The following is a 25,722-nucleotide window of genomic DNA, read 5'->3' on the forward strand; positions in this document are numbered from 1 at the left end:
CATCCAAGTTCTTACTTGAATCAAGAACTTCCCTTGCGATGGGCCTGCCAGGTGTGTTCCAGGCTTTTCTTGGTGATTGCCAGGGCTGGGAAGGACGCCCATTCCCTTGTGTGTGTGTGTGTGTTTAAATATTTTATTTATTTATTCATGAGAGACACACAGAGAGAGGCAGAGACATAGGCAGGCTCCCTGTGGGGAGCCTGATTCGGGACTCGATCCTAGGACCCTAGGATCATGCCCTGAGCCAAGGCAGAACCTCAACCACTGAGCCACCCAGGCTTCCCTTGGGTAAAAGTTCACGTAGTTGACATTGTTGTTATCAGCCACCTGTCTTCTCCTCACCAATAAATAAATAAACAAATAAATAACAACGAAGAAAGAAAGGAAAAAAAAAGAAAAACCCCTTTCTCATCCCAACCTGCAATCTCCCTTTAGGAAGAGCCCCAGTCACACAGAACTTGATCTTTTCCCCCCTAGTACCCTACATCATAGATCTAGTTTTGCATCTGCTTTTGGCTCAGGGTGTGATCCTGGGGTCCCCGGATAGAGTCCCACATTGGGCTCCCCATAGGGAGCCTGCTTCTCCCTCTGCCTGTGTCTCCGCCTCTCTCTGTCTTTCATGAGTAAATAAATAAATAAAATCTCAAGTTTTCTTCCTGAAAGCTACTACCACATTTCCAAGAGGGGAGAGCTCATGCTTTTCTTTGCCTCTCTGGTCCTTTGGGATAAAATATTTTTACATAATGATATTTTGTACAGCATTAGTTTATTTGAAAATGCCATTTTAAAAGAGCCTTATAAAGGTATAATTGGCATACAATAAAATGCACATATTTAAATTGTATAATTTAATCCTTTTTTTCATTGTTAAACGTAAAATTTCCCAATTCGATAAATATTGACACTTGTACACATTTGTGTCCTTTTGTAAGTTCTCCCTTCCTTTTTCCCATGACCCTCCCACCCCACCCCATATCTGTTTACTTTCTGTCACTAAAGATTAATTGCATTTTCTATAAACTTATATGAATGGAATTATACAGAATGAATTTTTTTGTCTGACTTCTTCCACTCTGAGTAATTATTTTGAGATTCATCCAAGTTTATTATTGCTGAATAGGAATCCATTATATGGAGGTGCCATAATTTGTTTATCCAACTGCTTAAAAAAAGATTTATCTATTTCATTTGAGAGAGAGAGGAGGGGCAGAGGGAAAGGGGGAGAGAGAATCCCAAGTGGACTCCATGCTGAGCATGAGCCCAATGTGGGGCTCAATCTCACAACCCTGAGATTATGACTTGAGCCAATACCAAGAGTTGGGTGCTTTACCAACTGAGCCACCTAGGCGCCCCTTACCCATTTACTTGTTGATGGACATTTGGGTTGTATAAAATTTTTGACTATTACAAATAAAATTGTTATATATCTGTGTAACAGTCTTTCTGTAGACATCATGCTATCATTTTTTTAGGGGCGGGATTGCTGGGCCCCGGGATAAGTATTGTTTAACTTTTTAAGTAACTGTCAAACTGTTTTCCAAAGTGACTGTACTAGTCTACATCCCTACTAGCTGTACTTGGGAATTCTAGTTGCTCCACATCCTTATCAGCACTTGGTGGGGCCAAACTTTTTAATTTTAGCCATTCTAATGTTCCCAGAAAGAGGACTGTTTCTGAACTCAGGTTCTAAACTCAGATTCTGTGGCTCGCTGCCTGAAAGGCAACACTGGCAAGAGGAATGTTGGTGGGAAAGGGAAGGTTGCTTTATTCAGGAAGCTGGCAACCGAGGAAGGTGGTAGACTAACATCCCAAAGACCATCTCCCCAGTCCTGGTGTAACAGGAGGCCTTTCAAGGAGGGAAGCGTGGGAAATGGTGACAGGGCTATGTTCAGGAGAAGCTGGTACTGAGCTGTTGATCATTTGTCCTTTCAGGTTCTTCCCTTCTGCCAGTAATTAAAACTCCCAAGTGTCTCTCGGTAAAGGCTACCACTGTGGTTCAACGAACCACGTCCTGGCAAGGCAGTCAGACTCTACCTCCAGAATCTCTTACTGAGGATGCCGTGGTCAGTGGTGGCTGTTTTTGAATGTGGTCAGGCCTTACCTTCCAGAAAATTTGGTCCTTTGTTTTTAAGGCCAGCAGTCGGCAAGACGTCAGGGGAAGTAGTTTAGTTCTGTTAGAAAGCCTGGGGTTTGGGTCAGCAAGCAAAGAGTGCATAAGCTTAAAGCAGGTTGACCCTCAAAACCAATTGGAGTGCTCTTACACTAGCAGGTATGTCATGGTATGTCACTGTGGTGCTCATTTTCCATTTCTCAAATGACTAATGGATGATATTAAACATTTTTGGGGGTGCTTATTTGATATCAGTAATTTTTTAAAATAAATTCTGTTTAAATATTTTGCCCATTAAAAAATCTAGGTAGTTTAAAAACTTGTTTTGATTCTTAAGGGTTTCTTATATATTCTGCATACAAATCCTTATCAGGTATGTGATTTGCAAATATCTTTTCCCAATAGATGGCTTGTCTTTTCATTCTTTTAAAAACATAGTGTTTTTCAAAGAGCAGAAGTTCTTAATTTTTAAAGATTTTATTTATTTATTTGTGTGTGTGTGAGAGAGAGAGAGCATGAATGAGTGCGAGCAGGGAGGGGAGCAGAGAAGGAGAGGATGAGAAAGAATCTCAAGCTGACTCCGCATTGAGCACAGAGCCTGATGTGGGGCTCGATCTCATGAACTTGAGATCATGACTTGAGCTGAAACCAAGAGTCAGATGCTTAACCAATGGAGCCACCCAGGTGCCCCAGAAGTTCTTAATTTTAACGAAGTCCAAATTCTCAATTTTTTTTTATGGGTTGTGCTTTTGGTATAGTTAAGAAACTTTTACCTAACTCAAGGTCACGAAAGATTTTCTCCTATGTATTCTAGAAGTTATACAGTTTTAGGTTTTCCATTTAATTCTATGATCAATTTCGAGTTAATTTTTTTATGTATTGCAAAGTATGAACAGAGACAGGTTTTGGAAAAAACTTTTTTTTTTTTTCACATGAATACCCAGTTGTTCCAGCAACTTGTTGAAAACTCTATCCTTTCTCCATTGAATTTTCATTGCATCTTTGTCAAACATCAATTAAGCATATCACATGTGAATATATTTCCTGACTTTCTATTCTGCTCCATTGATCTATTCCATTATTTTATTTTAAAATGCCAATTTTATTTATCTTAAAAGATTTTATTTATTCATGAGAGACACAGAGAGGTAGAAAGGTAGAGACATAGGCAGAGGGAGAAGCAGGCTCCCTGCAAGGAGTCCAATGTGGGACCCGATCTCAGGACTCCAGGATAACACCCTGAGCCGAAGGCAGACGCTGAACCACTGAACCACCCAGGCATCCCTTAAAGTGCCAATTTTAAAAGTATAATATACTACATGTTGAAAAACTGGAAGACAAACAAGCAGATAAAAATGACTCAAAACCCAACTACCTAGACTTAAGTGTGATGAATATTTTAGCAACGTTTTTGAGTCTTTTCTAGGCATTTTTTCATATTTATATTTGGAAGAAGCCTTAAATCTTTTATGAAATTATAGAAGAAGTGGTCATATTTCCTTTCTTCCCTCCCTCCCTTCCTCTTTTCCTTCTTCTCTTCTTTTTTCTTCTATTTCCATAATGGGGAAATAATTTAGTCAAAAGGCCATTTGGTAGTCTTTCTTCCTCCTCTCCCGTTTCTCCTCTCTTCTCTTTGCTCTTCTCCTCCTCCTTTTCTTTCTCCCTTTCTCAGGGATAAGGGTTAGACCTGTGGTAGTTGGTTCACATGCATGCGTAGGTATGTGTACCACTTGGCATGTCTTAGGATAAGGAATCTGCTAGTGCAGCTGGAGACTTAGTTACATTCATGGGGATTGAGTCAATAAGTAAATATACCGAGGTTCATGAGAGCCAGCTGTCTCATGGTCGAGGAAGGAGATTCAAACATGGAAAGTGGGAAGGGGAGGAGGGCGGGGTGGGGTGGGAGTGAATGGGTGACGGGCACTGAGGGGGGCACTTGACAGGATGAGCACTGGGTGTTATTCTGTATGTTGGCAAATTGAACACCAATAAAAATAAATTTATTATAACAAACAAACAAACAAACATGGAAAGTGGGAGAGGCTATTGAATAAGCCTTGTGGTGTTGGACTGAAACTGAAACAAATAGATATGTATGTCTCTCTGTGTATATATATATGTGCATACATATATGGATAAATGCATATAGGTGCATATATATACACATAAATTTTTCTCTATATAAAATTCATATACTGCTATTATTTTTAGAACCATTTGAGAGCAAATGGCAGGCATAATGCCCTACTACCTCTAGATAATTCAATGTGTATTTTTAAAAAAGGAGAACATTCCCTTACATAGTCATAGCACAACCATTAAAATCAGGAAATTAAGTGTTACCATAATAAGTATGATAATAGAAAATGTTACCATATATAATGATGATATTTTACCGAAATGTACACATGCACATATGTACTCCACTAAAGGGCCTAGAAGTAATGACGCAATAGCAGTGAGCACATCTGGCTCCTTTCTTGGTTTCTAAATACTATTTTCCACCACAGTGAACCAGGGATACTTGAAGAAATAGTTGACGCCAGGATTTTTTAAAAAAAGATTTTATTTATTTATTCATGAGAGAGAGAGGGAGAGAGAGAGAGGCAGAGACACAGGCAGAGGGAGAAGCAGGCTCCCTGCAAGAAGCCCGATGCGGGACTTGATCCCCAATCTCGGGATCATGCCCTGAGCCAAAGGCAGATGCTCAGCTGCTGAGCCACCTAGGGTCCCTGACTCCAGTATTAAAGCAGATAAAAATGCCAGTTGATCTGGGAACATCATGTACCAGAAAGTGAAGAAATATACAAACAATGATTCAAAATTTTAAAAGTCACAGTGTCACCCATTATGAATAGGAATGCATTAATCCATACAGATTAAATAAATAAGCAAATAAATGGGAAAGAAGGAAAAGTTTATTTTATAGTAGAATGCTGACTAATAAATGTATATATAGCTTCAAAGTATTTTCCCACAAAACAATTATTAATTACTTATGTAAGAAGTATTATATATATACTTAAATATATGTATATATAAAATTAACTTTATAGTAGAAAACCTGGCAGACATCATCTTACCAAGGGGTAAAATTAACATCACCAGTAGTAATAAGACAAATCAACATCGTGGGCCTTCTGATCCAATGCACTGAGGAAAAGCATAATATTTTTGCGGTATTGCTGCTGAAAATGCAAAAGTCATAAGGAGACATCAGACAAATTCCAAATGAAAGAGGTCCTACAAAGTAGCTGACCTATACTCTTCAAAAAAACAAAGTCTGGATAATAAAAGACAAGGAAACACTGAAGGACTGTTTAAGATTGAAGGAGAGCAAAGAACTGTGACAAATGCACACAAAATCTTACATTGGATCTTGACCTATAAAGTACATTATTGGAAGAGCTGTTGAAACTTGAATGTTTGAATTGGCTGGTAACATTGTATTTGTATTAATTTTTTGATTTTGATGGTTGTACTGAGATTATGCAGGAGAGTGACTTTTTAAAGGAAATATACATTAAAGTATCAATGGGAAATGGAACATTACATCAGATTACTTAAATGGTTCAGGAAAAACATGTATATATATTTATGTTAATATATATATGAGATAGAGACAGCTCAAAGTTGGTAGTATACTGTTAACGATTTGGAGAATCTGCACAAAAGTTGTACTGTAGTTCTTTGTACTGATCTTGATATCTTTCTGTAATTTTTAAATTATTTAAAAATTAAAAGTTGAAAATATATAACGTAAGAATACTTATTGTAAAAATAAATCTAAACAGCATTCTAGTATATATAGTAGAGTAAAAGTCATGCCTCATACCAATCTCCTGACATAACATTTTTATACATTTATAAACACACTTAAAATAACTGATGTTCTACTTTTTTTCCTATTTAAGAGTATATTGGGTTTCTAAAAAAGATTTTATTTATTTATTCATGAGAGACACAGAGAGAGGCAGAGACACAGGCAGAGGGAGAAGCAGACTCCCGGTGGGGAGCACAATGCAAGACTCGATCCCAGGACCCCGGGATCATGCCATGAGCTGAAGGCAGATGCTCAACAGCTGAACCACCCAGGTGTCCTTTAAGAGTATATTGTGAATATCTTTTCATATCAGTACATACACATTGTTAAAATAAAAAACAAACCGAGACCAGCCTTGAAATTCCCTGAGCAGACAAAACCAGTTTAGTCATACAAAAATTAATTTAGCCTATTTTGCAAGACTACCTTGACCTGAGTCATTTCTTGCTTATGCCTCTGAAGACCATAAGCAAAACTTAAACTGTTTCCCAAGGTTGGTATGAGGCAACCATTGACCAATTCCCTATAAGATAGGAAAACCCAAATGCAGCCCGTCCCGTGAAGCGTAAACACTCACTGCTTTCTCACTACAAAAGCTGTTTTATAACAATACATCCCTGAGCCTCATTCCATGTTTTGGTTTGAGTGTCCTGTTTGGCAAACTATCTTTTTGGTATGTGTACAGTAAGTTTTTACTAATTTCTACTTCAGTGACTTACTGGTTTTGCTTCGGCTGTTTCTGAACTTTTTTAAAAAAAAATATTTTATTTATTTATTCATGAGAGACACAGAGAGAGGCAGAGACACAGGCTCCATGCAGGGAGCCCGACGTGGGACTCGATCCGGGGACTCCGGGATTACGCCCTGGGCTGAAGGCAGATGCTAAACCGCTGAGCCACCCAGGCGTCCCTGTTTCTGAACTTTTGGCATTTACTTCATTTTTCCTTTTAAGGATTTATTTATTTATTTTAGAGGAGGGGAGGGGCAGAGGGAGAGAATCTTCAAGTAGACTCCCTGTTCATTTTTAAAACTATATATTTCTGCTTTTCTTATTTCCCTTTTACTACCTTCTTTGGGTTAAATTTGCTCATCTTTGGCTATATTCTTGAGGTAGATGCTTCCATTATCGATTTTCCAGCCATTTTTAATAATACTATCCATTTTCAACTTCCCTACATCCCAAAACTTTTCATACACTAGCATTCAGCTGAAACATTTTCTTGTTACCATTGTGACTGCATTTTTGACCAAAGTATATTTTTCAAATGTTTCAAATCATGGACATACTATATTTACTTTTAGCTATTGATATCTAGATTTATTTCATTGTGGTCAGAAAGCATAACTTGTATGATTTCAAAATCTTTATAACTTGTTGATTCTTATGTCTTGGGTTAGTTTGAAATCACTGTTTGTAAATGAGTCATGTGTATTTGAAAAGAATATGTATAATGCAGATGTTTGATTTTCCACATCTTTAAAATTTTGTTTTGTCTATTTGTTTTATAAGTCGCATGGAGAGGTGATTAAAATATCCCGTATGATTGTGGATTTGTCCCTATATGCTATAGTTCTGCCAATATTTGCTTTGTATAGTTTGAAGCTGTGTTATTGGGCATATGTGATAGAATGGTTATATCTTCCTGGTGCATTGAATATTTTATCATTATGAAATATCTCTGTCATTTTAAATATTTTTGGCAGTAAAGTCTATCTTGTTTGGTTATTAATATAATTGTATTAGCTTTCTTTTGATTAGTCTTCGTTTTATTTTAGGTGCTTTTTTTTTTAAATAGCATATAGTTGTGTGTGTATGTGTGTTTTGTCTACCCTGACAACACCTCTTTTGTTTGGTTTATTTACATGTAATGTAATTTCTGATATATTCCATACTTAATGGAAATCTACCATATTACTACATGCTTTCTATTTATCCCACCTGTCCTATGTCCTCTTTTCTCCCTTTCATTGACTTTTAAAGAATTTAGTATTTTCTACTATTTCATTTCTGTCTTCTATTAGCTAAGTTATAGCCAATGGCCCTGGTGCCTCATGTCGCATCCCTTGAAGCCACTTCAGATTTCTCATGCAGCTGTAGCAGGGAATTCCTTATGAGCACAGCCTTACTTCAGGGGAACAGCTTCTCACATCAAACACTGAATGTGGATCTTTTCACCTTTGGCCTCACACTTCTCTGAGGACAAAAGAGAGCAAATACAGTCTGGAAAAGCAGAAGAGTTAATACCTTCAGGGCTAACTTTCAACCAGTGGAGGACAGGAACTGGTGAATAAATGCTCCAGGCTCCCATCCTTCATGAGGACAATTATGAGAAGCATTCTGTAGGATTCTCAGGTGCTAGTCTCCATTAGCCACAGGAATGACCTTGATAACACACCATATTAATGGCTCTTCCTCTTTCTTTGCCTTGTTCTCTCTTCTCCCTTGCTCCTGCTTCCTGAGGTCAACTAGCAAGTAAACTACCTGCATTCAAATTCTTACCCCAAGAAGAGAGATTCTGATTTTTCTGATTTTTGGGGAAGGGGAACCCAAACTAAGACATGTTACTGGAAATAGTACTGGAACCCTGAAAATTAGAATGGGTCTCTAGAATTGGATTACTGGCTGATGAGATGACAGCAAGGATCCCATTGCTGTGGAGGAGGGGCAGAGTAATCTCTGGCATGGTCTAGCATCACAGTTACTCAGCTTCTTACTTCTTATAGGTGGAAGAGAAAATACTAGATTATAACACAGGGTCAGTACTTGAATAGTATTGGGTTAGGTTATATGAATTATAGGGTTGACAGGTTTTTGTTAGTTGCCTCAAAGAAGAGAATGACAGGCTGAGTTCCACCAACCATAAGCTTGACCTCGGCTACAAAAGCAAGGAGATCTCAAAGGCAATGTTTGAAGAGATCTTCATCACTTGCAAAGATCAATATATGGTGATGAAAATCAAGCCCAAGATTTAGTAGAAAACCTAGCAGACCTACAAAGGAAACTGAAAAGGCAGCCTTGATATGTCTCCTGTGCTAAAACCAGAGCCCTGAACGAGAAGTGAGACTTTGAGGACATATTTATAATTGTACAGACTCTGCCTTGGCCCATAAGGAGACAGTCTGTCATCCTTCATAATCCTGATCTGAATGTCTTTGAGGAACAGGATCATTTCAGCTAGAGTAAAGGGTAAATTTTGTGCCATTTTTTCCTTTTTAAAATATTTAGTCATTTGAGAGAGAGAGAGAGAGAGAAAGAAAGAACAAGCAGGAGGAGTGGCTGAGGGAGAGGGAGAAGCAGGCAACCTGCTGAGCAGGGAGCCTGATGCAGGGCTCCATCCCAGGACCCTGGGATCATGATCTGAGCTGAAGGCAGATGCTTAACTGAGCCACCCAGCTGTCCCTATGCCATTTTTTTTTTCTAGATGACTCTCATTGTGGGAGAAGATTCCAGGAAGTTCCACATAAGTAATGAGTCATTTATCTCTCTAAGAAGCATCTTCAAGTAACTAAGGATAGTCTCAGTTTGGAGAGACCTCCTTGGCCTGAGAGTTACATGATCCACTGGTTTTTGTTTACACACTTGTAAGTCTCTTGTGTAAGTCTCTGTGTTTTGGGGAGGGAGGCAAGTTAGTGTCTGGCCTTCACTTCAAGAAATACACTCTTGGGAATGCACATGGTGTCCCTGGAAAGACCAGGTTGTTAAAACTGTTGGAAAGTCTCTACTCGGGGAGGTCTGCATCAGTGTGGGATAGGGGGTATAGACTGACAATGCCTCTAGCGTGGCCTCCAGCGTAGTTGGTAAGCCTTAGGATTCCCAGTTAAGGGGCACCTGAGTGGCTCAGTAGTTGAGCATCTGCCTTTGGCTCTGGTCATGATCCCAGGGTCCTGGGATCAAGTCCCATATCGGGCTCCCTATGAGGAGTCTGCTTCTCTCTCTGCCTCTCTCTGTGTGTCTCTTAAGAATAAATAAATAAAATCTTTTTTTTTTAAAAGATTCCCAGTTAAGTTCAAATAACTGCAGCTAGTCCCTGTTTTTGAAAAGACTACCCAAAGGTAGTCCAACGTGTCCTGTTTATCTATGTCACTAGCTCATGGGATGACTGAGAATGGGAGTGAAGAAAAAAATATTCAGAGGTGTTGACAAGTGTCCTGTCAGGTAAGATGTAGGAGCTGGAGTCACCTCTTGTTTCCAACATACTTCATGGTAAGGTTAAAGGGAACAGCTATTAAATTGTGGTCAGAGCTGTCTGACTGGGAATGACATACCCACTGTGTCATTTAAGATGCTTGCGACAGCTTTGGAGAGTTGCATCATGGCATTTTCCTTGAGGGAGAAAGCCCCCAAGGGCAGTTCTGAAAGACAATGTTCCCATGGATGTTCCCATCCACCCCTCCCTATGTCCTAGGGGTTAATGGTGTCCTCTTCTTGTTGCTCTCCCTTTATTTCTATAAAATCCATATCAGTGACTACAACCTCACTTCTTTCCTAATCATACCCTCTTCCCTCCCACATCTTTCGTATAGAGGGTCAGGTGCAAGAAAGACAAACACATTTTAACAAAACTTATGGAGAGATCCCTTCTGTCCTCCAGCTGGGCCTGCTTGGGAGGCTCAGTGGGCAATGTACTCAACCAAATGCTCATTATCCTTATGATCCAGGACCATGTCAATCCAAGAAGAGAATGCAGGTGGCTGAACCAAAAATAAAATTTGAATCCTCTAGGCCCTCTTTGGGCCAGCCTCCACCTGGAAGGTGTACCAACCCAGATGGCTTAGTGGTGCCATTAGGGGAAATTATGAAACTTTATGCCCAAGAATAGTCAGGACAGGATTCTGAATTTTCAAAAATACTTCTCTATAACCCTCCACCCCCTCCATCTAGAACATTACCCAGGAAGTGGCTGGGAAGATATTATCTCTTTCTGGAGAGAGCTGCATTTTTGTGTAGTGACCAAACTGCTTTACTAGATCTACCAGGAGGGGGTAAGGGAGATAAAGCACAAAAATATTTTTTTTTAATTAAGCTTTCTTATTTTGTGATAATTGCAGATGCACATACAGCTGTACGAAATAATACAGAGACAGCTCATGTACCATTTAGTTTTCCTCAGTGGTAACATTTTGGAAAATTATAGCACAATATGCCAACAATATGCCATGGATACAGTCAAGCTACAGAACATGCCCATCACTACAGGATCCCTCATGTTACCTTTTTAATGCCATACTCCTTTCTCTCCTGGCCCCCACTCCCACCTCCTTAACCCCTGACAATCATGAAGCTGTTCTCCCTTTCTCTTTTCTCTCTCTCTCTCTCTTTTTTAAGAGAAGCTGAGCTCTTTAATCATCTCCTTGGCCAGACTCAAGGCTGTGGCTGCCCCTGAACAACTCACACCTGGAAGCCACTGAGCATCGCTAGAGATGGAGTGGCCACTCGAGTCAGAGGATGAGTTAGGATGGGAAGGGGGAACTTGGGCGTCTCTGTCGTTGCAAAGGATGTTATAGAAATAAAGTCACAACATATATATGAGAAACATCTAGTCTTTTACATTACTAGATATAGGTTTTTTTGTAGGACAAATTGTGGACATTCCCTTCTTTCTGAACATTTTTATGGTACTGAATTTTGTGACATGTCCATTCTGTATTGATTGATAGGTCTGTGTGATTTTTCTCCTTTAGGCTGTTGATATCATGGATTACCCCAACTGAATATTAAACAAGCCTTCCATCCTTGGAAAAAATCCACTTGGTCATGGTATACAATTAAATAGTTTTATATATTGCTGAATTCTATTTGCTAATATTTTATTAAGGGTTTTTTAAAATATATGTTTATGGAGGAAATTTGTCTGTAGTTTTCCAAGTCTGGGCCAATGAGACAAAAAGAACACCTAGGGAACTTGCCATCATTCATTCCTTGGGTCCCTAGGTTACTAGTCTTTCTCCCTTCTACTTGCAGCCTTTCAAAGTCTTCCTCTGCTTATTTAAACAAGGATACCTTGGAGATAGTGCTGGTTTGGTTCCAGACCACTGCACTGAAGTGAATACTGCAATAAAGTGAGTCAAATGAACTTTTTGGTTTCCCAGTGCATATAAAAGTTATACTTACAAGTATAGTCTGTTAAGTGTGCAATAACATTATGTCTAAAAAAATTATATACATACATTAATTAAAAAGTTCTTTGTTGCTAAATAATGCTATCATCTGAGCTTTTAGTTAGTCATAATCACTGCTCACAGATCACTGTAACAAAATAATAGCAATGAAAAAATTTGAAATATTATGAGAATTACCAAAATGTGACATGGAGAGACAAAGTAAACAAATGCTGTTCAAAACAATGGCACCACTAGACTTGCTCAACACAGGGTTGCCACAACTTTAATTAAAAAACAAACAAACAAACAAACAAACCAATATCTGAGAAGCACAACAAAGCAAAACACCGTAAAATAGGGTATGCCTGATAATAAATCAGGAGTTTTACTTGTACTAGCAGAGGAAATGGGGAAAATATCTACTCCATTTTCTTGCAAGTAGAATTCCCCAGGAATCTTTTTTAGTAGATAACTGTTCCGATAGTTAATGATATCAGATGCTTGTCAGTGGTAATGAGTGTGGAGGGTTAATCATATACCTTGACAATCAGCTCATTGAGTAGCTTTTTAAATAAAAGCTGCATCCATCATTAGATTACAAATGTTCCAGAAAGCCAAACTCATGATTAATTTCAACGGCCAGCCAGCTCTCCTTTGTGGGCTTCCATGACTGCTAGAGGGATTGAATACTGTTAATCCACTCACATATACATTTTTTTAACTGGCTGAGCAGTATCCTAACTTTTTTGGAGGGCTTGTGAAGATGTGATCACATTGTGATCAGAGCTAGCTAGACCAACGTGTCTGATTAGCCCACGGTGTCAGGCAGACTCTAAGGGCCCCCCCCATGATCTTCACCTCATGGCTTTTAGGAACCGCAGAGCTAGACTCTAGGAAGTGAGGGCAGCTGCTAGCTGACATCCAGAAAGAAACTGGGAACTCAGCCCTATAACTGCAAAGAAACGAATGCCACTAACAGCCGAAGGCAGCACAGAGGCGGATTCTTTTCCAGTTGAACTTTCAGATGAGGACGCAGCCTGTCAGACATCTTGATTGCAACCTTATGAGACTCTAAGCAGAAGATCCAGTTAAGTCATGGATGGGCTTCTGACCCTTAGAAACTGTGCAATAATAAATTTGTGATAATCTGTTGCAGGGGAATAGGTAACAAATATAACAACCACAAGGACATCATCTGTGTAGTGAAAGCTTTAGAAGGTGGAGGCAGGCACTCAATAAATTCTGACCTACCCCTCCTGGCAAATGGCAGGTAAGGTCAAATGGTAAATACTTATGATGCGGTACCACAAGCATAATTTGGAGACCCTGGTGGCAGGCTAGACTAGGCTTCTCTATATGGTAGTAGCCTTCCCTGAAAATGGAGATAATTATAGTATCTACTTCATACGATGGTTGTGAGAATTACATATGATAATGTGGGCAAAATTGTTTAGAACAAGGCCTGGAACATTTCATGGCGTGTTGCTCTTGGCCTCTTCATGTTTCAGTGAGGTCACATTTCTATCATATCCTTATAATTGTGATTGATTTGCAGCCCAACCCTTCCCGCCCCCACTAATCTACCAGCCAGTCAACCCCTTGACGATTTCCCCAGAAACAAAGAATCGTTCGGTGCCGTTCTGTCTAAATTCTCACAGAATAAAGCAATATTTGCCATGTTTCTACGACTACCGACACTCAACAACAACGGAAGCCTCCAAGCCAGCCACTTTGGCCTCCCAAGGCCCTCCTGTAACCGGCACCGGGCTTCTCCGGCAGAAACAGCCACCTTTCTGGTTACTAAGGTCTTCAATGAAGGATTCATTCAAAGTCCCCCCCGCCCCCACCCACAGAAGTGTACTGTCCCCAGAAACAGGCTCTGGCATTTTGCTATTTGCTCCCAGAGAAGCCGGGCGAGCGCAATGGTCGGGCGCGGCCTGCACTGCTAGGGGGGGGGGGGGGGGGGGTGCGGGGGAGGGGGGGGCGTCCCGGGCCGGGCTCTTCCCTCGGAAATGCAGGGGCTTCGCGCCAGCTCGGGCGCGCCTGGGTTTCAGCGCAAGAACAGGCTGCGATCGTCGTGCGGCTGAAGCCAAGCAGCCTAGCGGCCCGGAGGCCCGGCTGTGCGGGTCCCGGCCCCCCGCCCGGCCCCCCGCCCGGCCCCCCGCCCGGCCCCCCGGCCCGCTGCCCCGCCGACTGCCACATCAGCGCCCGCGCCGCGCCCCCAGGTCCCCGGCGGGGATGCAGCGAGCCCGCCCGGCGGCCGGGGGCGGGGCGGGGGCGGGGCCGGGGCGGGGCCGGGGCGGGGCGGCGGCGGGAGTGGCGGGCGGCCGGGCCAATGGGCGGCCAGCAAGGGGGCGCGGCCGCCAATGAGCTGCGGCTCCGGGCCGCCGGCCCGCCGAGCTCCGTGCCCCGCGGGGGGGCCCAGATGAGGCACATCTGGACAGCTGCGCCGAGGGGCTGTGCGGCCCCTTGGCGGGCCCCACGTCAGCTGGGCACGTCCCCCACGTCCTCGGCGGCCGGCCACTTACTATTATTCATATTCCCAGAGAAGCCACCGAGGATCCCAGCTTCCAGCGCCCCCCACCCCCACCCCCACCCCCCCACCCCCGCTAATTGAGACGCGGCCAGAGCCCGTCCAGCGCACAGTTTAATTTTCATGGGGCTCTGGCATCAGCAACAACAAAAGCCCAGCTGCTGTCTGATTTAACACTGGCAAAGTGAGAAAAATAGTGTGGGGTAAACACACCAAGTTGGGTAAGTTGGGGAGACGGGCCGGGGAGCTCACTGCCCCCGCGGGGCCTCTCTCCTGCGCGGCTTCGCTCCTCCGATCTGCTCCCCGCAGGGATGCAAACGGCGCGCCCCGCGCAGACCCCCCCCCCCCCCCCAGCTTCCTTTTCTTCTGCTTTGCTAACACTTTAATTTGGGGAGGGGGGCGGTTACGTGTGTGTTGTTTTAAAAGTTTCCTGGGAACCGAGATTTAGCGGGTATCCTGTCGTGACCCTCCCCAGACCTCGGAGCGGAATCCACTGGTGAATTTCTTTTCCGGTTTTCCTTCTGCGGGGACAGAGTGCACATTTGTTAAAGCTGAAATCTTTATCCAGTCGCCCTTCCCTGACTGTTTTGACAGAAGATTGGGAAAGTTACCAGATTTATTCCGAGTTAAGGAAACTTCTGCTTCTGTTAATAGGATGTTTAATATTAAGTAACTAACATTCTGAATTCCATAGGTAACTGCTGTGAATGTAGTTGTAACCCAAATATGTCTTTTCTGTGTTCTGCTGTTCATAGGGGGAGGCCAAATTCCTTTATGGTTGTTAAAAAAAAAACCACATTGAATATGTGACAGATGATTATATGCATTGATGACCTTATACTTGTATGTTGATCCCATAATCCTATCAAACTATTACTTAGGGTCATAGATGTGGATACTTGCAGATCATTGTGGCACATATTTCAGGATTTAGAAGGGACGTGATAGCAAATATTGAGCTAGGTGAGTGGCCCGAGGCCCATTCCATTCAAAATATCTGTAATTTTGTTTGAGCAATGCTTTGGATTTGAGACTTTGTCATATGTTATATTTACTGTCACGGCAGATCTGGCCCGAATTGACGTGTAATTTCTGGCTCAGAGAGCAATAGGTGGGGATTTGGTGCCATAATTGCAAGTTGCAGAGTGTTTTTGCATCAGGATGGTAGTGCAAACAGTGGGTGGAACAGTTTGAAGTGGTTTTCAGCGATGGGCAGGGTTAGAGGGAACAGTGTCGCCGAGCAACAACGGCAAGAGCCCGTTGGCCTGGTTCAACCCACGACCCCAGCGTTTAAACTTCGGGTAAGTTACTCAGCCCATCTGTGCCTCAGTTCCCCCCTCCGTAATGTGGAGATATTCATAGCACCTGCCTCACGGGCTGTCTCGAGGGCGAAGTGAGTTAACCTGGGCTAAGCCATAGTTCTGGCACCCAGTGAGTCTTTGCTGTTGGACTCCCTCTCCATTTCCTTCCTTCTCGGCTTCCTCTGCCGCCTGCCGGGGTCCCCGCCACCATTCTGAGCTCTGGCCTAGCAGCTAGCATTTGCCGAGGGCTGACCTCTTGGTCACGATGCACTGCATGAGGCTGGGAAGGAGAGAGGTCTCGGGAGGAGAGTGGAATTGATCAGGTGTCAGAGAAGTAGCTGGAAGGTTCTGGGAGTAAAGACGGTGAAAAGGGGACTTGTTATTGTAGGATGGGGTTTGGTTGGTTTTCTCGGGGAGGATTTTGCCAAGCAGTTTGGGTTGAGAGGGATCATGGAGGAGCAGGTGGCAGGCGTTTCGCAGGAAGGGAAAGCCCGGGGAGAACACCGAGGCTGGGAGGTGTCCATCTGTCCCGGGGCCGGTGGGTTGTGATGCAGGATCATCTGTGAGCGGTTCGTGGGTGGAAGGGTTGGGGAGGTGGGAGAGGTAGGAGAGGATGGTGTGGAGAGCCGGGGGGGGGGGGGGGGGGGGGGGGGGAGGAGGCTTGGGACATAGGTGGGCGGGGCGGAAATGGCAGCCGTTATATAGTGTTTCTGGAACCATCTGTCTCCGGGGTCCTGTCTCCACCTCTCGCCAATCCACTGCACTACTTCCGTGACTCCTTCGAGGGCCTACAGGCCGTGTGGGTAGGACTGAGCAGTGAGCCTGGGCCAAACCTTCTAGACTCTGTGGCACCTGTCTGGGAGCTCTGCTGAAGTGGTCTGACCTTCTGGGCTCTTCCCCAGCATATGTCTTAGAAACAGGTCTTGCCCAGTCTTTGCTGTGGATGTGATTGCACCCCCCACCCCCCACCGCCCCCCACACACTGTGTCTACCCCTGCTGCGAGAATCGTCTATTCCCAGTCCTTGTAACTGTGTAGTGTGCAGGGTGGCTGTGGATAAAACCTGCAAAGTGTCCCCAAGCGGAGGGGGAGTTGGGAGCGCTCCTGCCTTCTCCTCCCTGAGGCGTTCTGCTGGGGCAGAGAGGACCGAGTCCTGGCCCTGGCACTGCTGCCCACCACCCGTGTGACCTCGGGCAGCACATGGGGTCCTTACGCCCCTCCTCGTGCTGTCATCCGTGCAATTATCTCTAAGGTCCCTGCTCCCTTGGATGACCGTTCTTCCCTTCCTCTCCCATTGCTGGGCCAGTCCTGGCTTGCAGGTGGCTCGCTGGGACGTGCGCAGCCAGCGTTTCCTGACCACTGAACACAAGGCAAACCTGACTCTGAGGGCTGACTGGGTTTTAGCTCATGCGATCCTTTTACCAGCCCCGGGACGATGGGTACTATTGACTGAGGGGACAGAGGCACAGTCATAGTGAGAGGCTTGCTCAAGGTCACACGGTGAACAAGTGGCACATGCACACCCCGTCTAGCTCTGGAGGCCAAACCCTAACGACTAGGCTACACCTCTCTCTCTCTCTCTCTCTCTCTCTGTCTCTCTCTCATCTATCTATATGTGGTTGGGCCACTCTTGCTTGTCCTGATGGAGTCCAGAAGTCCACGGGAGTAGGATCGTTGGAGGGGGAGGGCACATTTGGTAAAATTTCCCTGGAGGGGCCAGAATATCAACAGGTGTCCTGTGTATGGGATGTGCTGTGCGTGGAGACAGAAGGCATTTCACGTCTGGGGCTCAGCGCAGGCCAGCACTCTGTCTTTTCATTTGTCTGAACCAAACCTGCCACAATGCCCCGATGTATAGCAGACGCTCTAGAAATACCAGCTGGATGATGATCCTTTTTGAAAAGCTGGAAGTGTCTAAGAATCAGAAGCAATTGTTTCCCCTTTGTTTACCTGCTTTCTTCTCCTTTTGCTACGCTCCCCACCGGGAGCTTTCGTCGCTGGTTCCTTATATCCTTTTCAGTCCTTCTGTGAGGAGCTACTCGCAGGAACAGATCTAAACATAATTTGAAAATATAAATAAGGGGCACCTGGGTGGCTCAGTCGGTTAAGTGTCTGGCTCCAGCTCAGGTCATGATCTCAGGGACCTGAGATCCTTGGGTCCTCAGGTCCCAAGGGTTGGGTTCTCTCCCTCTGCTCCTCCCCACACTGGTGCTCTCTCTCTCTTTCTCAAATAAATGAATAAAATCTTTTTTATTTTATTTTATTTATTTTATTTTATTTTATTTTATTTTATTTTATTTTTTTTTAATTTTTTATTTATTTATGATAGTCACACAGAGAGAGAGAGAGAGAGAGGCAGAGACATAGGCAGAAGGAGAAGCAGGCTCCATGCACCGGGAGCCCGACGTGGGATTCGATCCCGGGTCTCCAGGATCGCGCCCTGGGCCAAAGGCAGGCGCCAAACCGCTGCGCCACCCAGGGATCCCTATTTTTTTTATTTTAAATAAAATCTTAGAAAAAGAAAAAATATAAATGGGACCACAATTTTTAAAATTGAAATATAATTCACAGTGTTATATTAATTTCAGGTGTAAAATAATTCAACAATTCTACACATTACTCAGTGCTCAACACAATCAGTGTACTCTTGGCCCTCTTTATCTATTTCACCCCTCCCCCATCACTTCCCTTCAGGCAACCCCCAATTTGTTTTCTGTATTTAAGAGTCTATTCTTGGGGCACCTGCGTGGCTCAGTGGTTGAGCACCTGCCTTTGGCTCAGGTCGTGACCCCGGGGTCCTGGAATCGAGTCCCACATCCGGCTCCCCACATGGAGCCTGCTTCTCCCTCTGCCTGTGTCTCTGCCTCTCTCTCCCTGTCTCTCTCTGTGTCTCTCATGAGTTAATAAATAAAATCTTAAAAAAAAAGAGTCTCTTCTTTTGTTTGACTCTTCTAATTTTGTTCATTTGTTTTGTTTCTTAAACTCCATGTATGAGTGAAATGATATGGTATTTGTCTTTCTTAGTCTGACTTATTTCACTTAGCGTTACCTCCTTTGGGTCCATCCATGTTGGTGCAAATGGCAAGATTTCATTCTCTTTTCTGTTATGACTGAGTAGCCTTCCATTGTGTGTATGTACCACATCTTTATTTATTCATCAAAGAACACTTGGGTTGCTTCCATAATTTGGCTATTGTAAATAATGCTGTCATAACACAGGGGTATATTTATATATTTGAGTTAGTATTTTCATTTGTTTTGTGCACATACCCAATAGTGAGGTTACTGGATCATATGGTAGTTCTATTTTTAACCTTTCGAGAAACCTCCATACTGTTTGCCAATTAGCATTCCCAGCAATACTGCAGAGCGTTCCTTTTTTCTCCACATCTCTGCCAACACTTGCTTCTTGTCTTTTTGATTCTAGCCTTTCTGACAGGTGGAGGTGATATCTTGTGGTTTCAATTGTTGTTTCCCTGACAATTAGTGATGTTGAGCATCTTTTTATGTGTCTGCTGGCCATCTATATGTCGTCTTTGGAAAAAAGATGTCTATTCAGCTCCTCTTCTCATTTTTTAGTTGGATTATTTGTTTTTTGGAAGGTTGAGTTGTTTAAATTTTTCATCTATTTTGGATATTAACCCCCTATTGGATATATCATTTGCGAATATCTTCTCCTATGCAGTAGGTTGCCTTTTAGTTTTGTTCATAGTTTCCTTCACTGTGCAAAAGCTTCCTATTTTGGTGTAGTCCCAATAGTTTAATTTTGCATTTGTTTCCCTTGCCTTAGGAGACAGATCCAGAAAAATGTTTCAATGGCCAATGTCAAAGAAATTGCTGTCTATGTTTTCTTCTATGAGTTTTATGGTTTCAGGTCTTTAATCTGTTTTTAGTTTAATTTTATGTATAATGTAAGAAAGTCATCCAGTTTCATTCTTTTGCATGTAGCTGTCCAGTTTTCCCAGCATGTCTTTTCCCCATTGTATATTCTTGCCTCCTTTGTCATAGATTAATTGACTATACAAGTGTGGATTTATTGGGGCTCTCTATTCTGTTCTGTTGATCTGTATATGTTTTTATGTAAGTACCCTACTGTTTTGATTACTATAGTTTTGTAATACAAATTGAAAACTGGGATTGCAATACCTCCAGCTTTATTCTTCTCTTTCAAGATTTCTTTGGCTATTTGTTTATTTATTTATTTATTTATTTATTTATTTATTTATTTATTAGAGACACAGAAAGAGAGAGAGAGAGAGAGAGAGAGAGAGAGAGGCAGAGACACAGGCAGAGGGAGAAGCAGGCTCCATGCAGGAAGCCTGATGTGGGACTCGATCCCAGGTCTCCAGGATCACACCCTGGGCTGAAGGTGGCACTAAACTGTTAAGCCACCCGGGCTGCCCTTCTTTGGCTATTTGAAGTCCCATACAAATTTTAGGATTATTTGTTCTAGTTCTGTGAAAAACACTGTTGGTATTCTGATAGAGATTGTATTAAATACGTAGATTGTTTTGGATAGAATGGACATTTAATAATATTGGTCCTTTCAATCCATGAGCTTGGAATATCTTTCTATTTGTGACTTCTTCAATTTCCTTCACCAGTGTTTTATATTTTGGAGTACAGATATTTTACCTCTTTGATTATGTTTATTCCTAGGTATTTTATTCTTTTTGGTGCAATTGTAAATGAGATTGTGTTCTTAATATCCCTTTCTGCTACTTCATTATTAATAAATAAAAATGCAACAGATTTGTGTATATTAATTTTGTATCTTGAAACTTTACTGAATTCATTTATAAATTCTAGTAGTTTTTTTAGTAGAGTCTTTAGGGTTTTCTCTATATAGTATCATGTCATCTGTAAATAGTGAAAGTCTTACTTCTTTCTTACCAATTTGGATGCCTTTATTTCTTTTTCTTGTCTGATTGCTGTGGCTAGGACTTCCAGCACTAGTGGAAAATGGTGGAAAGCTATTTTTCATCATTGTGAAATGGTGGAAAGCTATTTTTCATCATTGAAAATATTGATGTTTGGAACCACAACATATTTATTTAAAAAAATAGAGAAACTAAGATGCTCCAAGGCTTGTGGAAAAATGAGGCAGGTGTCAGGTAAATATTCTATTTCTATTTCTTGGACCTCAAAGTTTATTGTCTTATTTCTGGAGATGTTGTGGTTTGGGGATGAGAACTTCTCATTATGAAGGTCAATGTATGGTTATTTTAGGTGTCCCATTATTAGTTATACCCAGTCTGGATTTGATATCTTTTTGGCACTTCATTCTTTAAGTATTTTATATTCTTTAACTCTCAAATCAACTTTAAAATAGTATTTGAAAAATATTTTAATTTGCTTTTTACTTCAATATACTAGTGTAGTCATTCTTTTCAGTATAACACTCTGACTGAGCACAGACTTTGGAGTCAGACTTTGAGGGCTTCAATTCCAGATCTGCTTCATAGTAGTATACCTTGAATAAGTCACTTTCTCTAGGAGGCTTTATTATATTTATAAAGTGGGGGGTATCAATAGGCATTAAATGAGAAAAATCTATATAAAGAATTTAGTATAATGTCTTGACTCACAGTAAAGCCTATACATATAAGCAATTCATTGTTTATTGTGGTAAGAAGCATGACAAAATTTTAGCCATTTGTAAGTGTGTAGTTCAATGGCATTAAGTACATTCACAGCAACAATCACAACGATCCATCTCCAGAACTTTTTCACCAAACTGAAACTCCACAGTCATTAAACAATAACTCTCTGTTACCCTCTCTGACTGGCAACCACTACTATACTGTCTCTGGAAGTTGACTACTCTGTGTACCTCATATAAGTGGAATTATACAATACTTGTCTTTTTTTTTTTAATACTTGTCCTTTTATGACTGGCTTATTTCACTTGGCATAATGTTTTCGAGTTTCATCCATGTTATAGCATGTGTTTTAAGGTTGAATAATATTCCATTGTATGTGTATGCCATATTTTGTTTATCCATTTATCTGTTGAAGGACATTTGGGTTGTTTCCATCTGTGATGGCTAAGTTTTTATGTCAACTTGGCTAGGCTACACTAACCAAATAAAGCTATTCTAGATGTTTCTGTGAAGGTATTTTTTTAGATGAGGTGAACATTTAAATCAGTAGACTTGAGTAAAGCAGATAGGTCTCCATTATGTGGCCTTGTCCAATCATTTGAGGGTCTTTATAGAGAAAGACTGACGTCCCTTGAACAAGAGAAAATTCTGCCAGAAGATTGCCTTTGGACTTAAACTGCAGCATCATCTCTTCCCTGAGTTTCTAACCTGATGGCTTATCTTGAAGATTTTGGACTTGCCAGCCTCCATAATCATGTTAGCCAATCCCTAAAATAAATCTCTCTATATACACATACAGTTATAGATTTAGCTATATGTAGACAATAGATATAGACATACAGATGTGTAAATATACATAGACATCCTATTAGCTTTATTTCTTTGGAGAACCTTATCTAATACACCATCTTTTAATTATTGTGAATAATACTGCTATGAATGTTGGTGTATAATTATCTGTTGGAGTTCCTGCTTTTGGTTCTTTTGGATATATACCTAAAAGTGGAATTATAGGATCATAAAGTACTTCTTATAGGAATAAAAAAAATGCCCAGGGCCCAATAAGGTAAAATTCACAATGTCTGGCACTCCAAAATAATGAAGCAGTTGTATTTATTTATTTATTTATTTTTTTGAAGCAGTTGTATTTAAAATGGAAATATAGACACTATCCCTGACTGTCCTGGAGGTGTACTTACATGCACATATTTGTACTATTAAAAAGTCAAACAGTTGAGGTCTTCAGTATAGTAACATTTTGTACATAATAGGGCAAAGTTTTCCAACCATGATCTGTGTTGATTTTACCTTGGCTCAGTTCTCAGAAGAACTTCTGTCTCAGAAGAACAATGAATATTATTGTTTTTTAAAAAATTCTTTTTCTGTGTTTGATAACTCCAACCTCCCCATTGAATTATGGTGAGGTAAAGTCAGCTAAGAGTAATACTGGTCAAATGCATTATGCATCCTAAGGATTGGAACTAGGAGTAGGAGGTAATGGGTGGGGAGTGAGGTGAGGATAATTTATTGAGGCTAATGGATGACTCAGAATCATAGGCCTTATAGAGCAACAAGGGCCCAAGCAGAGCTGCCAAGATCTGCTGACAGATCTAAGGGGCCTGGCTAAGCTGGAGTCTAGAACCAGAAGCCTTTGAAACACAACAGAAGCACATGAGGGGTGAATTCAGCAAAGTCCAGTTGGGACTGTGACTGAAATTGAAGAGGCAGGACTTAATTTCATTACTAGAGGTATGAGGCTAGGTCAGAGAAGGATGCCAGGAGTCAGGCTTGGGCTTAAAGCTCTGGAGGTTCATAGCTGAGTCCCAGGCTTTGAGCCTGGGCTGTCTATTCTCCTGCGAATTGGACAGTTTTTCTGTTTCGCTGCTCTACTGCTTCCTTGAAGTCCAGTCTGACACCCTATCTTCTGGATATCTCTGCATAAATGCTTTGCTGCTGGAACAAACAAGTTTTTTTTTTATTTTTTAAAAACATTTGAATATACTTCACACACAATGTTACATTAGTTTCAGGTGTACAATTTAGTAACTTGACAAGTTTATAGAATAAATGAGTTTTCTTCTGTTTGGCTGCTGAGCACCTTGTCATTCTTACCTGCTTTGTGCAGATATATTGCTGTTCTTCATACAATTTACACGTTCCTCGGATGCTCTGTATAAGGCCTATGATTCATTTCTCGGTTACATTTATTAACATGTAACCCAGATCGATTATTACAAAAGCTCTTAAGATGACAACAATATATTATTGCTATCATTTGATAGAGATTTTACTTTCTTTGGAGGATAGGGACTAAATCTCACTCTTTGGGAAAACTGGAAGTCAGTTTGTATTTTATTTTATTTTATTTTATTTTATTTTATTTTATTTTATTTTACAGAGGGAAAGAGAGAGAGCACAAGCAGGGGGAGCGGTAGAGGGGAAAAGAAGAAGCAGGCAATTCACTAAACAGAGAGCCAACACCGGGTTGGATCCCAGGACCTGGGATCACGACCTGAGCTGAAGGCAGGTGCTTAACCGACTGAGCCATCCAGGTGCCCCAGTTTGTCTTTTAAAGGAGAGGTACTAAAGTCACATTTTTTTTTATCTAGAAAGGAAGCTTTCAGTCAGATGTCTTGGAAAACTACTTTTCTTCCAGCCATGACCATACTATGGATTGGGATGCAGGGATGGATGCTGGTCAGTATTCTTATGTCACTGTGATGGTTCTCATAGCAGAAATGAATCATTTGCAGTATTTGATAATAATAGCAGCAGTAAGAACAGCCACACTAGATGATAGATGGAGTCTATTTATCACTTTAATTTCTTCCAAATCAGCATTGTTTGGAGGAGGTTCTGTTCCTTTCATGTTTTCCACTGAGAGAGAGGTAGATGCAAGACAGACTAGGAGAGCATGGGTGAGAGGTGATTTCTTCTGCCTCTATCTGATGAACTCAGGGCTGCCTTCCATACTCCTGTGCATATGAGGGGCCATGAGCCTACCAGAAAGATGCCATTCAGAACAAAGATTATGGTTTCTGGAGAGAAATGTGCAAAAACTTGATAATATGTAATTGTTATCTTATTAATTGTGATAAGTGTTGTTGGTTTTGCTTTTGGCATTATTTTTAATTATTTGTGTTTCACGATGGTAATGAGTAAGAGAGGGTGGGGTAGTGAGTGGATGAAACCGATTCTGCACCTTGATAGGTGGTGACATTCTGATTGCTTCTTGGATGGGAGTTGAGTTTTCCACAAGAGAATAAACAAAAAGCATAGTCCGACCTATAAATACAGAGAACAAACTGATGGTTGCCAAAGGGGAGGGGGTGGGAGGGATGGGAAAAATGGGTGAAAGGTTGTGGGTGGTACAAGCTTCCAGTTATGGAATGAATAAGTCATGGGAATAAAAGGCCCAGCATCAGGAATTGTAATTGTGCTATATGGTGACAGGTGGCAGGTACACTTGTGGTGAGCCTAGCATAACGTATCAACTTGTCAGATACTGTGTTGTACACCTGAAGCTAATGTAACATTGTGTCAACTACACTCAAATAAAAATAATTAAAAAAAGATTAGGGCTATCAGTGAAAAAGTACCTGCTCCTACCTTCGGAAAGGACAGTCCTACATTTTATGGAAAACAGTTTTGACTCTTACTCGGCCCACTTAAGCTTCTGAATTTTCCTTTTGGTACATTATCAATCACTGCTTGTGCTGAGTCATAAAGCATATTGCCAGATGTGGAAGTGGATTATTGTTAATGAGGCACTTGGTAAGGCCTGAAAAAAAAATTCAGGAAGGACTGTGGGCTCAATGGCTATTTGCTTTCCTACACTGTTTGGCACATCATCACTTTATTTTTCCATGTTTCATTTAACAAATAATGTTTAGAAATATCCTCTCCTCCATTATCCCCAAACCAGGTTTGTCTTTTTGTCCTTTTCCTGTGGGTATGATCTGAGAAGGAACTCATCAAGGGCAGTTCTGAATCCATGTTGACTAAAAAAAAAAAGCAAGAATGAAGGTGAACTTAAAGCCAGTGAAGAAGCAGCAGAAAGAGGAAAAAGGAAGTGACTGAACCAATCTTCTCAAGAATTTTCTTGGAAGTTTGCTTGAAGACTAATTTCCTCCCTTAGCCATAGAGCTGAGTCTTATATTTTTGTAATTAGTTCTTGTAGAGTTCGACTGCTGCTAAACTGATGACCAAAGTGGACTCTTCCTATTTTTATTAATTAATTAATTAATTAAT

General features: G+C 41.5%; 1 protein-coding gene across 3 annotated transcripts in view; it reads left to right on the plus strand.

The window, feature by feature from the left end:
- Window positions 1-14,638: 14,638 nt before the first annotated feature.
- The window catches only part of TMEM45A (transmembrane protein 45A), a 65,522-nt gene continuing 54,438 nt past the window's right edge, over window positions 14,639-25,722 (plus strand). The window contains exon 1 of one of the 3 annotated variants that reach the window (XM_038582612.1): window positions 14,639-14,789. The gene's annotated coding sequence lies outside the window, so the exon portion shown is untranslated. Of the gene's footprint in view, window positions 14,790-15,737; window positions 15,870-25,722 lie in introns of those variants that run through there. The other 2 variants (XM_038582616.1, XM_038582615.1) reach the window with 2 other exon arrangements.

The sequence above is a fragment of the Canis lupus genome, chromosome 33, assembly GCF_011100685.1.
Source record: "Canis lupus familiaris isolate Mischka breed German Shepherd chromosome 33, alternate assembly UU_Cfam_GSD_1.0, whole genome shotgun sequence".
Taxonomy (NCBI): domain Eukaryota; kingdom Metazoa; phylum Chordata; class Mammalia; order Carnivora; family Canidae; genus Canis; species Canis lupus.